The sequence below is a fragment of the Aedes albopictus genome, chromosome 3 (assembly GCF_035046485.1).
Source record: "Aedes albopictus strain Foshan chromosome 3, AalbF5, whole genome shotgun sequence".
Taxonomy (NCBI): domain Eukaryota; kingdom Metazoa; phylum Arthropoda; class Insecta; order Diptera; family Culicidae; genus Aedes; species Aedes albopictus.
Window position 1 is genome coordinate 207,605,515 of NC_085138.1, and position 11,997 is coordinate 207,617,511.

The window sequence follows — 11,997 nt, forward strand, 5'->3', positions numbered from 1 at the left end:
CCCTTTTATCCGAACTTTTGGTTGCTTGGGCTGTCAAACCCCGCGTATTGTTTGTTTATTTTGTTTGTTTATTTACTAATAATTCAACTGACTTTTGAAGTCTTATTGAATAACTTAAAACTATGGATACAAAACTACATTTAAAGCATACGAACTACAAACAATTATTGCAAAAAAAAAAACTACTGGCTGATCAACCGCAGTGAACCTCGGAAGCCAACAATCGTAAAATGAACAAGCTATCAATTCGTACCACCACTATATCTGTAAGATTTGTGTTCAATAACAAATCATACAATTTAAACAAAACTTAAATAGAGTTAGTTTATCGCATTAAAAGTTTACGCAGATAATTTGTCAGCAATCACTGTCGTATTTCACATTTTACCAGTTTCGGTTCACATTTTACCACTTACCGATTGTCCCTGATGTGGTCTTAGACTAGTTTCATGCTAATTGTTAATCATTTTTCCAAAAAAGTCGCAAATTGATGTAATGCATGTATTGGTTGGGTTCATTTATGCATTTCGCCAGTTCCGGCGAGGCACTCGAATCTGGTTCCGGAACACTACCGGGAATGTGGCCTGAGACTATTTTCTTGCTGATCGTTCTTCGCGTTATCGAAGAAGCCTGAAGAATGTTCTGCCTGTATGCGTTTAGCTCCATTCTACACTTCCATCGGGGCACCTGGAACTGGTTTCAGCACACTATTGGTTTTCCAAAGTATGGTCTATGATTTTTTTTCTTGTTAACCGTTCAACAGGTTACCTAAAAAAATTTCCTTTACGAAAAGATCCTGGACCGACCGGGAATCGAACCCGTCACCCTCAGCATGGTCATGCAAATACAAATCAAAATACCTAAAAATTCGCGATTTGATGTGTCGCTTGCATGGGTTTCGTTCACTTTTATATTTGGCCATTTCCGGCGGGAAACACGGAACCGGTTCCGGATTACTACCTATTCAGATATGTTCTGAAAATATTTCCCTGCTAAATGTTCATCAGGATAACAAAAAAGCCACTATTTGATATGTCGCATGGATGGGCTTGGTTAACTTTTATACTTTGCCACCTCCGGCGGGACATCTGAAACCGGTTCCGATAAGGCCTGAGAATGCTTTCCTGCTTACTGTTCATCAGGTTACCGAAAAAGCTGCGGTTTGATATGTCGCATGCATGATTTTAGTTCAATTTTATATTGGCCACTTCCAACGAGACACCCGGAATCGGTTCCGGAACACAACCGGTACAGATATGGTCTGAGAATATTATCCTGCTAACTGTACATCAGGATATCAAAAAAGCCACTATTTGATATGTCGCATGCATAGGTTTGGTTAACTTTTTTTTTTGGCCACCCCCGGCGGGACATTTAGAACCGGTTCCAAAACACTACCGGCTCCGATATGGTCTGAGAAAGTTTTCCTGCTTACTGTTCATCGCGTTAACGAAAAAGCCGTGATTTGATATGTCGCATGCATGGGTTTAGTTCACTTTTATGATTGGCCACTTCCGGCAGGACACCTGGAACCGGTTCCGGGACACTACCGGTTCAGATATAGTCTGAGACTATTTTTCTGCTTACCATTCATCAAGTTATCGAAAATGCCGTAGTTTGATGTGCCGCATGGATGGGTTTGTAGCGTTTTCATATCTGACCCTTTCTTGGGGTACCGGTCCGGAACACCTAAATGGCCATAACTCCGGAACGGCTGGACCGATCTGAACCATTTTCAATAGGAAACAATGGGACCAGATTCCGCATCGAATGAACCATCGGTCATTGAAATCGGTTGAGGTTTACTGCCAAAAAGTGATGTGAGTTTTTTGTACACATACACACATACACACACACATACATACACACACATACAACAGCCACGTCGATTATGCATGCGGGAAAGCAGCAAAGATGATCACGGCATTGGCGAGGAGCATGCCGAATAACTCAGCAATCAGCAGTAGCAAGAGGCGGTTACTAGCTAGCGTGTCTACATCGATTCTAAGGTACGCTGGTCCAGCTTGGGCGACCGCAACGAAAACGAAGAGAAATCGCGCTCAGCTCTGCAGCACGTACAGACTGATGGCCATGCGAGTGGCAAGCGCCTATCGCACGATATCATCGGATGCGGTGTGCGTGATTGCCGGGATGGCTCCCATCACCTTCGTTCTAGAAGAGGACAAAGAGTGCTACGAGGCCAGGGGCACAAGAGGAGCTCGGAAGGCAGCGCGGGTCGCCACGATAGCGAAGTGGCAACACGAGTGGAATACCACAGCGAAGGGAAGATGGACCCACCGCCTTATTCCAAATTTGGTAGAATGGGTAAACAGAGATCATGGGGAAGTGAATTTCCATTTGACGCAGTTCTTGTCAGGTCATGGCTGCTTCAAGAAATACCTGCACCGGTTCGGACACGCAGGGTCGCCGTTCTGCCCTGAGTGCGGAGATGTCGAGGAATCGCCGGAACACGTTGTCTTCGAGTGTCCACTATGTGGTGCTGGTATAAGGGCCGACAACATTGTGACTAGAATGTGCCGTGACGAAGCCTGCTGGAACGCGGTGAATGCTGCGGTGGTAAAGATAATGTCGTTTCTCCAGCGGAAATGGCGAGAGCAGCAAATGAATGATCGTAGAGACAATCCGGGGCAAGCGTAGTAGTTCCGTCCGCGTGTGGTAGATCCGCCGTCGGGGACTACCGGTGTCGTGAGCGATTAAGGTGTGGAGCTTACTGGCTCTCGGTCGGTGTTGTGGGGGAATTTCGGGGAGTTTCGCGAAGGTTTACACCTCTTTTAGCAGCATATAAACGCAGCTTCAAGCTGAAATGTATTTTAGATTTTACTAATAGCTTCTAATAATAGGTTAATCATAGTCTTACAATTTGGTGCACCACGCTGGCTAACTCCTATCAACTCCGGCTATAAATTCTCCCGGTATATAACACCTGCTAGACCATGTAAATTTTAGTATAATTCACAATTAAGTTTATTGTTCATATTACCTCTTTATCAAAAAATTCAATGATACAATTCAAATTCATATACCAAAACTTCTTCAAACGCATCTACTTTTACCAGTTTAACTTTCTTTTTAGGTTCTAGATCAACTTCTTCTTTCTTCACATTCCTAGGTGTTGACAACTGATGACAGTTCTCCGCTGTCATTGAGATTGTCCAGACGATGTAAAGGGCGAAACCGGGACTCACTTATCGGCCAGCAAAGAGTGCCCAGTGGGTTTCCCAACATTCCCCCACCCGTGAAGTTCCGGTTCTCTCCGAACATCTGCCTCCGAATCCTCAGTTGCTCCTCGTACGTCCAGAATTGCCAGCTTGATTGCTAGTCTGCTGACCATTCCCTTCGACGTCTGTACTACGGCTCGGCGTACTTGACCGTCCTTCCCTTTCACGACCTCCACGATGCGACCTCGCAGCCATCCATTCCGCTTCCCATCCTCTACGACAACCACTAGATCGCCAGGTCGCATCGGCTTTACCGGGTGAAACCACTTGGTGCGCCTCGTTAAAGTGGGTAGATATTCATGTACCCAGCGTCTCCAGAACGTATCAACCAAGTACTGCGCTAGCCTCCAGCTATCTCTCAATGTAGTGTAGTCAATATTCAACTCTTGACTGGGTTGATTAACGCCCTGAACTCCATACAACAGGAAATGGTTGGGTGATAAAGCCTCCTGATCTGCACTGTCCAGTGGGATGTAAGTGAGCGGTCTGGAGTTGATTATAGATTCAGCTTCGATTGCAATGGTTTCGAGAACCTCATCATTAGGGTGTCGGGGATGATTTGCAATAGCTGCCATCGCTACTTTAACCGACCGAACCATGCGCTCCCACGATCCTCCCATGTGGGGCGCCAGAGGCGGAATGAACAGCCATTTCGTACACGAATTCGTAAAGCTTAGAGCGCAGTCTTCATTGATCGCCTGGAGTTGTTCCTTCAACAAATTGCTTGCCCCTACAAAGTTGCTTCCGTTATCAGAACAAAACGTTATTGGGGCGCCTCTGCGAGCAACAAAGCGGCGTATAGCCATAATACACGACGGTGTTGACAAACTATGTACAATCTCGAGATGCACTGCCCTGATTGATAAACAGGTAAACAGTGCAATCCAGCGCTTGACCACACTGCGTCCTTGTTTAACGAAAACGGGACCAAAATAATCTATTCCGGTGTGGGTGAAGGGTCGTACAAAGCTGGTTAGACGAAATTCCGGCAGTGCGGCCATGATGGGAACCTGAGGCGATGCTTTCTGTATTCGGCAATATTGACACTGCTTCGTTATCTTAGAGATCACCGTGCGAAGCCTTGGGATCCGGAACCGCTGTCGAAGCTCATTGAAAACGGTTTCGTTGTTCTGGTGCAGGAATCGAATGTGGTAGTTTTCTATGAGCAACTTCGTCACACGACTGTTTCTTGGAAGAAAAACAGGATACTTCACTTCCAAAGTTACTCTTGGCGCTGCTATGATTCGGCTGTCCATCCTAATTACTCCATCTGCATCCATCATTGGTGACATCTTGTATAAGGGGCTTGACTTGACTATCTGCTTTGATTCTTTGTCCGGGTTGTCTCTATTGTATAAGAGCGCAGCGTACTCGTCCGGAAACTCCTGCCACTTTTGTCTTCGCTGCTATTATCGTGCACCTTGGAGCATCGTCGTAGTAGATACTTCGAAGGTACGCCACACACGCGTAAGCATTCTCGCTTGCATCGACAAAAACGTGTATCTGCTTCTCTTTTGTCGTAGTCCCGCCGCTTGCGAAAAAACACCGAGGAACTCGAGCTTCACTGATCTTCTCCATTAGCTTACTCCATCTCCTCCATTCTTCCAGAATGTCTCCGCCGATTACGTCGTCCCAATCAGCTCCGGTTCTCCAAATTCGCTGCATTATAATTTTACCGTGAATAGTAAAGTGCGCAACCAGTCCTAGCGGATCGAACAACGACATTATTGTACGAAGGACTTGACGTTTTGTCGGTGCTTCCTGCTTTGCAACAATACTTCGAATCTCCTCCTTTAGGTTGAGTTCGAAGCTGAAGACATCCTCGGAAGGTCTCCATACCATTCCAAGAACTCGTTCTACGATTGTCTCTGGACTCAGTGACTTGTGATCGTTCTTATTTACTTCTCCTATGCGTTCTAGCACGTCCACAGAATTTGATGAAAAGTTGCGAATTTCCATTCCGGCCATGGAATGTACGTATTTCACTTCCTGTACCAGCCGAACAGCTTCCTCTACCGTGTCGACACTGTCGAGGTAGTTATCGACATAGTGATTTTCGATGATTGCTGTTGCTGCGCCCGGAAACTGATCTGCATACTCCTCCGCGTTCCTATTCTTCAGATATTGCGCAATGCACGGCGAGCATGCAGCACCAAACGTGGCGACGTCCATTACAAAAATGCTCGGCTGTTTGTCCGGAGATTCTCGAAAAACGAAGCGCTGTGCTTGACGGTCCCTCTCTTTGATAAGGAATTGGTGGAACATTTCCTTAATATCTCCACTGAAGGCTATTTGTTTCTGACGGAAACGCAGTAAAACGGTTGGTAATGCAGCCAGCAAATCCGGTCCCTTCATCATTCTATCGTTGAACGACACTCCTTCCACCCGCGCTGCTGCGTCCCATATTAGTCGCACTTTTTCAGGTTTCCGTGGGTTTCGTACTACCCCCAGTGGTAGGTACCAGACGCGTCCAGGCTCAGTAGACTCCAATTCAGTGGGAGTAATACGATGGGCGTAACCTTTTTCAATGTACTCCGCAATTTGTCCTTTCACCTTTTCTTCCAGATAGGAATCTTTCGCTAATTTCCTCTCTAACGCTTCCATACGACGAACCGCCATCGGAAAACTATCGGGCAAACAAGGGTCGTCATATCTCCACAGCAGTCCAGTTTCAAACTTCCCGCCGACTCTTCGTGTTGTTTCCTGAAGTATCTTCATTGCTCGCTTGTCTTCTTCCGATAGGGGATTCTGCTTGATAGTGGCTTCTTCCACTGCCAAAAATTGTCTGAACAGATCGTGTAATGCAACTTCCTTATCACTTAGTTCAACATGTGCGTTCACGTATTCCGCAAACGTTTTCTTGGCAGTATGGGTTCCGTAAATACACCAGCCAAGTCGTGTTTTCGATGCAACTAGTTCTCCGGTTGTACTTTCTCGATTTTTGAGTGAACTAATTAGCTTAGCGTTGTCTACGCCTATTATTAGCCGAGGCGAGACGTGAGTGTAGCTAGTAAGAGGAAGGCGTTTCAGATACGGATGTGACTCACACAATTCTGCGTAGTCCACTGTTTGGCATGGAAGTTTCAGCGGCCCTACCGTTTTCGCCTTCAAAGAAAAGCACCTTTCCTTATTAGCGCCGGTAATAGTAACTTCGATGCGCTGTGATTCCTTCTCAATTCGCGTCACATCTCCGGTCCAGCCCAAGGAAAGAGGTTCATTGGGTCCTTCTATGCCAAGCAGATTGGCCACTTCCGCCTCCAGCATTGTCGATGAAGACCCGTCATCTAGGAAAGCGAACAGCTCTATGCTCTTTCCGTTCCCGTGTAGCGTGACAGGTATGTAGCGTAGTAAGGCGTAGGATGTAGCGGTGTGATGGTGCTGATGTGCAATATTCCGGACAGTCGGAGAAGGCTGCTGAGGAGAGTTTGCTACAGGCCTTCTAGAATGTAGCAAGGGGTGATGCCGCATGCGACAGTCTTCTATTCCGCATTCCTGTTTGGAGTGGCACGGCCAAGTGCGATGAGGAATCAGGCAAATCCGACAGAGCCCTTTCTGTCGCGTAGCTTTCCAACGTTCGTCTAGATTAAGCTTCCTGAACTCTGCACATTCTGCAATGCGATGATCCGTTTTTGTACAGAAAGTACAGGGCTTGGCCGCAGCGTCAGATGGATCCTTTTGACGCGTGGAGCTGATACTTCTCGATCCTGATGCTGGCACACTTTGCTGATGCACAAACAATTTCTCCTTCGAAAACTTCTCCCGCTTTGGCTTCTCCCATCTGCTGGAATTTGTCTGTGCTGGATCCATTTGCAGCGTAACATCGCTCGCCATTGTCACCAGGTCTGTCATGAAGTCGTTGAATGCTGCCAGGTCAACAGTCTGGTACGTTCGCTTGTAGGAAGCCCACTGGAGCTTCAAGTTCGGTGGCAGTCTGTCCACCATCTCCTGTAGTAGCATAGGGTTACTAATGTGCTGACGTTGGTCGGCTAGAATCATGTGTTCTACCAAATTGCTTACTCCCATACCAAATTTAATCAAGGTTTTGAGATCGTCGCTTTTAGGGGAAGGAATTTCTCGCATTCGTTTCAACAGTGAATGAATTATAACCTCGGGTCTACCATATAGTCTTGCTAATGTAGACATCACGTAGGGAACAGACTCAGGAATCAGCAGACGACTGCGAACACTCTCTAGTGCATGACCACGGAGGCATCGTTGGAGCCGAGCCAGATTTTCGGCATCGTTGTATCCGCATGCTTCGGTCGAGTTGTTGAAAGAGCTGAAGAATAGTGGCCAGTCTTGGGGATCACCGGCAAATGTAGGTAGCTCTTTCGGGATAACTTGACGAGCAGCTAACTGTTCAGGTGTTGGCCCTGGACGTCTGTTCGACAGCATGGACGAATGTGAAGGTCCTGGCGCTGACTGTGCTGTCGCCAATCTCGATGAGGGCATTGGTTGCGATGACAACGGTGCTGAATAAGCTGGAACATGATTCTGGTGAAATCCAGTATCGTTGGAGTCGTTTGACTGTTGTGCAGGGCAGCACTGTGATAATCCAGGTTGAGAGAACGCTGTACACGATTGCTGGGGACGAACTCTTGGTTTTGACAAGAACTTCTCGAAGCCTGGAGGTGGTAACACTGATTGATCACACTGTGTCCACTGGTAACTCGGTTGCGCCGACTGCAGCTTGTTTGATACACTAGGTTTCACTTGTTCTCGCGATTGTAGCACTACCGACGGAACGGGAAATTGTTGCTGCTGCGGTTGAGGTGCACTTTCATACCGATTCATGTCTACGAACTGTTTAGATTTCGAGGGTGGCAACCGCTCAGAAGCCTTCACTTTGACTTGACACCCTGCCCCTGGATTTGTTCCCGACACACCTGATTTATTGTATTGCAGCTGATTGACCATCCCCGATGCACTTGTTATCGGTGGGGGTTTCCCTAATTCTGGCCTATTACGATAAAGAGAGTGTTGCCCTATCTGACTCGACATTACTAGATGTTTGTCCCTAATAGGTTTTCCTAGATTTGAAACGCTTACATTTTCGACTGGTTGTTTGGGAGTACTTGTTTGAACGGATTCAACGATAGGTTCCAATCTGGTATTCATAACGCTAATACTATCTCTCACCTGGGAGCAGGTAGACTGACCTGCGCCACCGGACAAACCGATGTGGATCTCATTACTGGACACGCCTCCGATCTGCGGATTCGGTTCGATGACAGACTGACCGTCGATTGATGTAAACGGCACTTTTTGGTTCTGGCTAGGTACATCTTCGAAGTTCGGTGCTGTAGGCCTGGTTTGTAACGTCGTGCCAGTTGGAATCGCTGACAGACCTCTCTGGATTTCAACGCTGCATGTAGATTCAAAAACTGTAGGGTCTTGCCTTCGAGCTACGACATTGCAGGGGAACGAGCTGTCGTTGGGGCTATTTGTCTTCCACTCTTCTCCGCTCTGACGAATTGATGGTTGTGTTGCAGTATCGTCACTTCTGGGGGATTCGTTATCATCTGGATTAACTATCGTGGCTGTTCCTCTACTCTGGCTTGAGGAACCAATCCACTTATTGGTATTCTCACGGATTACCCTGGAGCTCACTCTGCTCCTCGTACTGCGGTTCTCTTCTTCCTCCAGCAGCTGCGCTTCGAGGGCTTCAAGCTTTTGCTTTTCGAAATCGGCTTCAACCTGTCTTCTCATTCGCTGGAACTTTTCGGCATCCTCTAGTTCCATCAACCGATTCTGACGTTCGCTTTCTAGCTGCTGCAATCGCCGCGTCAATCGAGCAGCGCTCATACTGCTACGAGTGGACGAACTTGTCCGCTTACTGGTTCGATGCGACGAAACGGTGATAGCTTCAAGCCTCTCGATGCACCTTTGACAGGTGAAACTCCGATCTTCATCGGCAATCGAGTCACCTACTTCCGCACAGGTAAAATGCACATACCCGTCGCATTTGTCACACTGCACTAAATCGTCGGCGTTGTCCGGGCGATCACACAGCATGCAATGATTTGCTGGATTCATCTTTGCCAGACACAAATCTAACCACAAATTCTTGAAGGTTTGTTGTGGGGGAATTTCGGGGAGTTTCGCGAAGGTTTACACCTCTTTTAGCAGCATATAAACGCAGCTTCAAGCTGAAATGTATTTTAGATTTTACTAATAGTTTCTAATAATAGGTTAATCATAGTCTTACAATTTGGTGCACCACGCTGGCTAACTCCTACCAACTCCGGCTATAAATTCTCCCGGTATATAACACCTGCTAGACCATGTAAATTTTAGTATAATTCACAATTAAGTTTATTGTTCATATTACCTCTTTATCAAAAAAATCAATGATACAATTCAAATTCATTTACCAAAACCGAGTAGTGCGCGTGAAGTCATTGTGCTCAATGGCACACGGGCGGTAACGGGAGAACGTCTTTCGTCGGGGACTTCTCTGTCGGAGTAATACAGATCCACCGCCGGGGACTGTCAGAGTAGAGCGATCGGGAAGAAGCACCGGAGCATGGTCGTCAGGGCGCCTGTGAACCGGAAGCCGTCTCCAACCGGAATCGCAGGACCGACCTTGGCATCTGCCCGGGAAGTCGGTTGCGGGAGAAGTTTCAGTGTCGGGAAACTCTTCGTCGGGTAGGATATATCCACCGTCGGGGACTATCCGAGTCGTGCGCGGAAACCTCGAGTGCTGATTGGCACTCGGGCGGCACTGGGAGGGCAACGTTCTCGGAGCAAATTAGTAGCAGCCGATGAACTCAGCATGGCTTTAGAATAACAAATTTGATGAAAGTGGTACTAACATAGAGCTTAGCGGGAAGCGATGCGCAAATTGTTTGACATGGATATTCGTTGCCGTTCGTCGCAGTTTGGATCGCACGTGAATGAATGAATGGCGAATGGTGAAGAATTCTGGTGAGCGATCGAAGCGGCTATTATCATAACTAGAAGAGATTTTTTGCATGTATTGCATACATTTTTAGTGTATTGTTGTTGAAATGCTAGATTAGCAAAGAAAATAAGAATCATTTTTTGGAAACATCAAACATTCGTATGCACAATATCACTCGTATCACTCACGAATCGCATCACCGCTCGATCGCTTGCGATGCGAATATGAACGAATGAGTAATTTCCAAGTGTGGCTTCCCACCGTTCGCCGGAATTTGCTGTCGTCGCTAACAAGCAAACACACAAACTAAAACGACAACCGTTCGCTGCTGACTGCCTTCGAATGTGGAAGAAGATGAAAAGTGGAAATCAGGAACCCTGCTTAGAAGATTCAAGATATTTGTAGATTGTTAGAAGGAACTGTTGGATTAATTTCTAAAGAAAGCACGGAAGAAATAATTGAAAGAATCCCGTAAGGAATTTATGAAGGAATCCCTAAAATAACTTTTGGGAAGCACGGAAGATTATCTGGATATAACTCCTGGTGAAATCTAAGAAAGAAAATCCTGGAGCAATTCCAGAAGCAACAATGAGAGGAATCCGTAAAGGGATTCCTCGCAGAATTCTAAGATATTCTGGAGGAATCCTGGATGGAGTGAATTGAGGGATGCCGGAAAAATGTTACTGAAGGAGTTCCGGGAAAAAATCCTGGATAAATTCTAGAAGGAAATCCTCGAGGAATACCAGAAGAATCCAGGAAGGAACTCCTGAAGGAATCCCAAAAAGAACACCTGGAGGAATCCCAGAAGCAACTCCTGGGAGGGATTTGAAAGAATGCCGGAGGATTTACCTGCCGAGATTTTGGAATGAATATCTGAGTGAATTCCTGAAGGAAACCAAGAAGGAACTCCTGGAGGAATCCCGAAAAGGACTTCTTTAGGAAACACAGAAAGAAGTTCTGATGGAATCTCAAAAGAAATTCCGGTTAAAATCCCTGTAGAGATGTCCAAAAAAAAAACTGCTGGTGGAAGAGAGGAGAAGAAAACCTTGAAAGAACTCCTGAAGGAAACCATGGATAAACTTTTAGAAAAGTCTTTGAAAAAAAAACTCTGGCGAAATCTCAGACGGAGCTTTTGGAGGAATCTAATAAGGAACTCCGGAATGAATAATGAAAGGGATCTTTGAAGGAACCCGTGAAGGAATACAATAAGGAGGAATTCTCTAATGGAATCCCAAACAAAATTCATGGAGAAATCCATGACATTCTCAAAAATGGGAATCCCAAAAAAAAATTCTCGATAAATTCCAAAATGAACTGCTGTAAGAATTTTAGAAGAAACTCCTGCAGGGTCCTTCGAATGTCGTGGTGAATTTTATTCAAATGAAACCAATTTCATATTCTTAATAGATTTTATTTTTATTATTCTTAATCACTTAACCTAATTTAGAGCTCTATTGTCCACTGGGGCACTACGTGAGCAATTTCAAATGACATCTGCACTTACATTTTGTACAGCGCTCAGATTCTATTCAACTTTATCGAACTGGTTGCCTTTCTGCTGCTTTCACTTTTTCTACTTTATACCTAGTAAAATGATGAGCACAAGGATGATGATGGATGGCCGTTGTTCCTTTCCAGTCCGATTGGGGGTCCAACTATGAGTAGCAGTTCGCCGATGTCCAGGTATCCGGGTCCGTTTGAGCCACAGGGCTCAGAAGAGGGTCAGTGTCAGTTGCTCTCGGGGGAAAAGCAACTGACGAAAAATTGCAAGTGCCGGGGGCTGGGAATCAAACCCATGACCATCCGCATATGAAGCGAACGTGTGACCAACTACGCCACGGGCCCCGGCATTTT

General features: G+C 46.2%; 1 protein-coding gene across 10 annotated transcripts in view; it reads right to left on the bottom strand.

The window, feature by feature from the left end:
• LOC109432733 (innexin shaking-B) overlaps positions 1 to 11,997 on the bottom strand; it is a 434,999-nt gene that overhangs the window by 76,743 nt on the left and 346,259 nt on the right. The window lies entirely within an intron of this gene.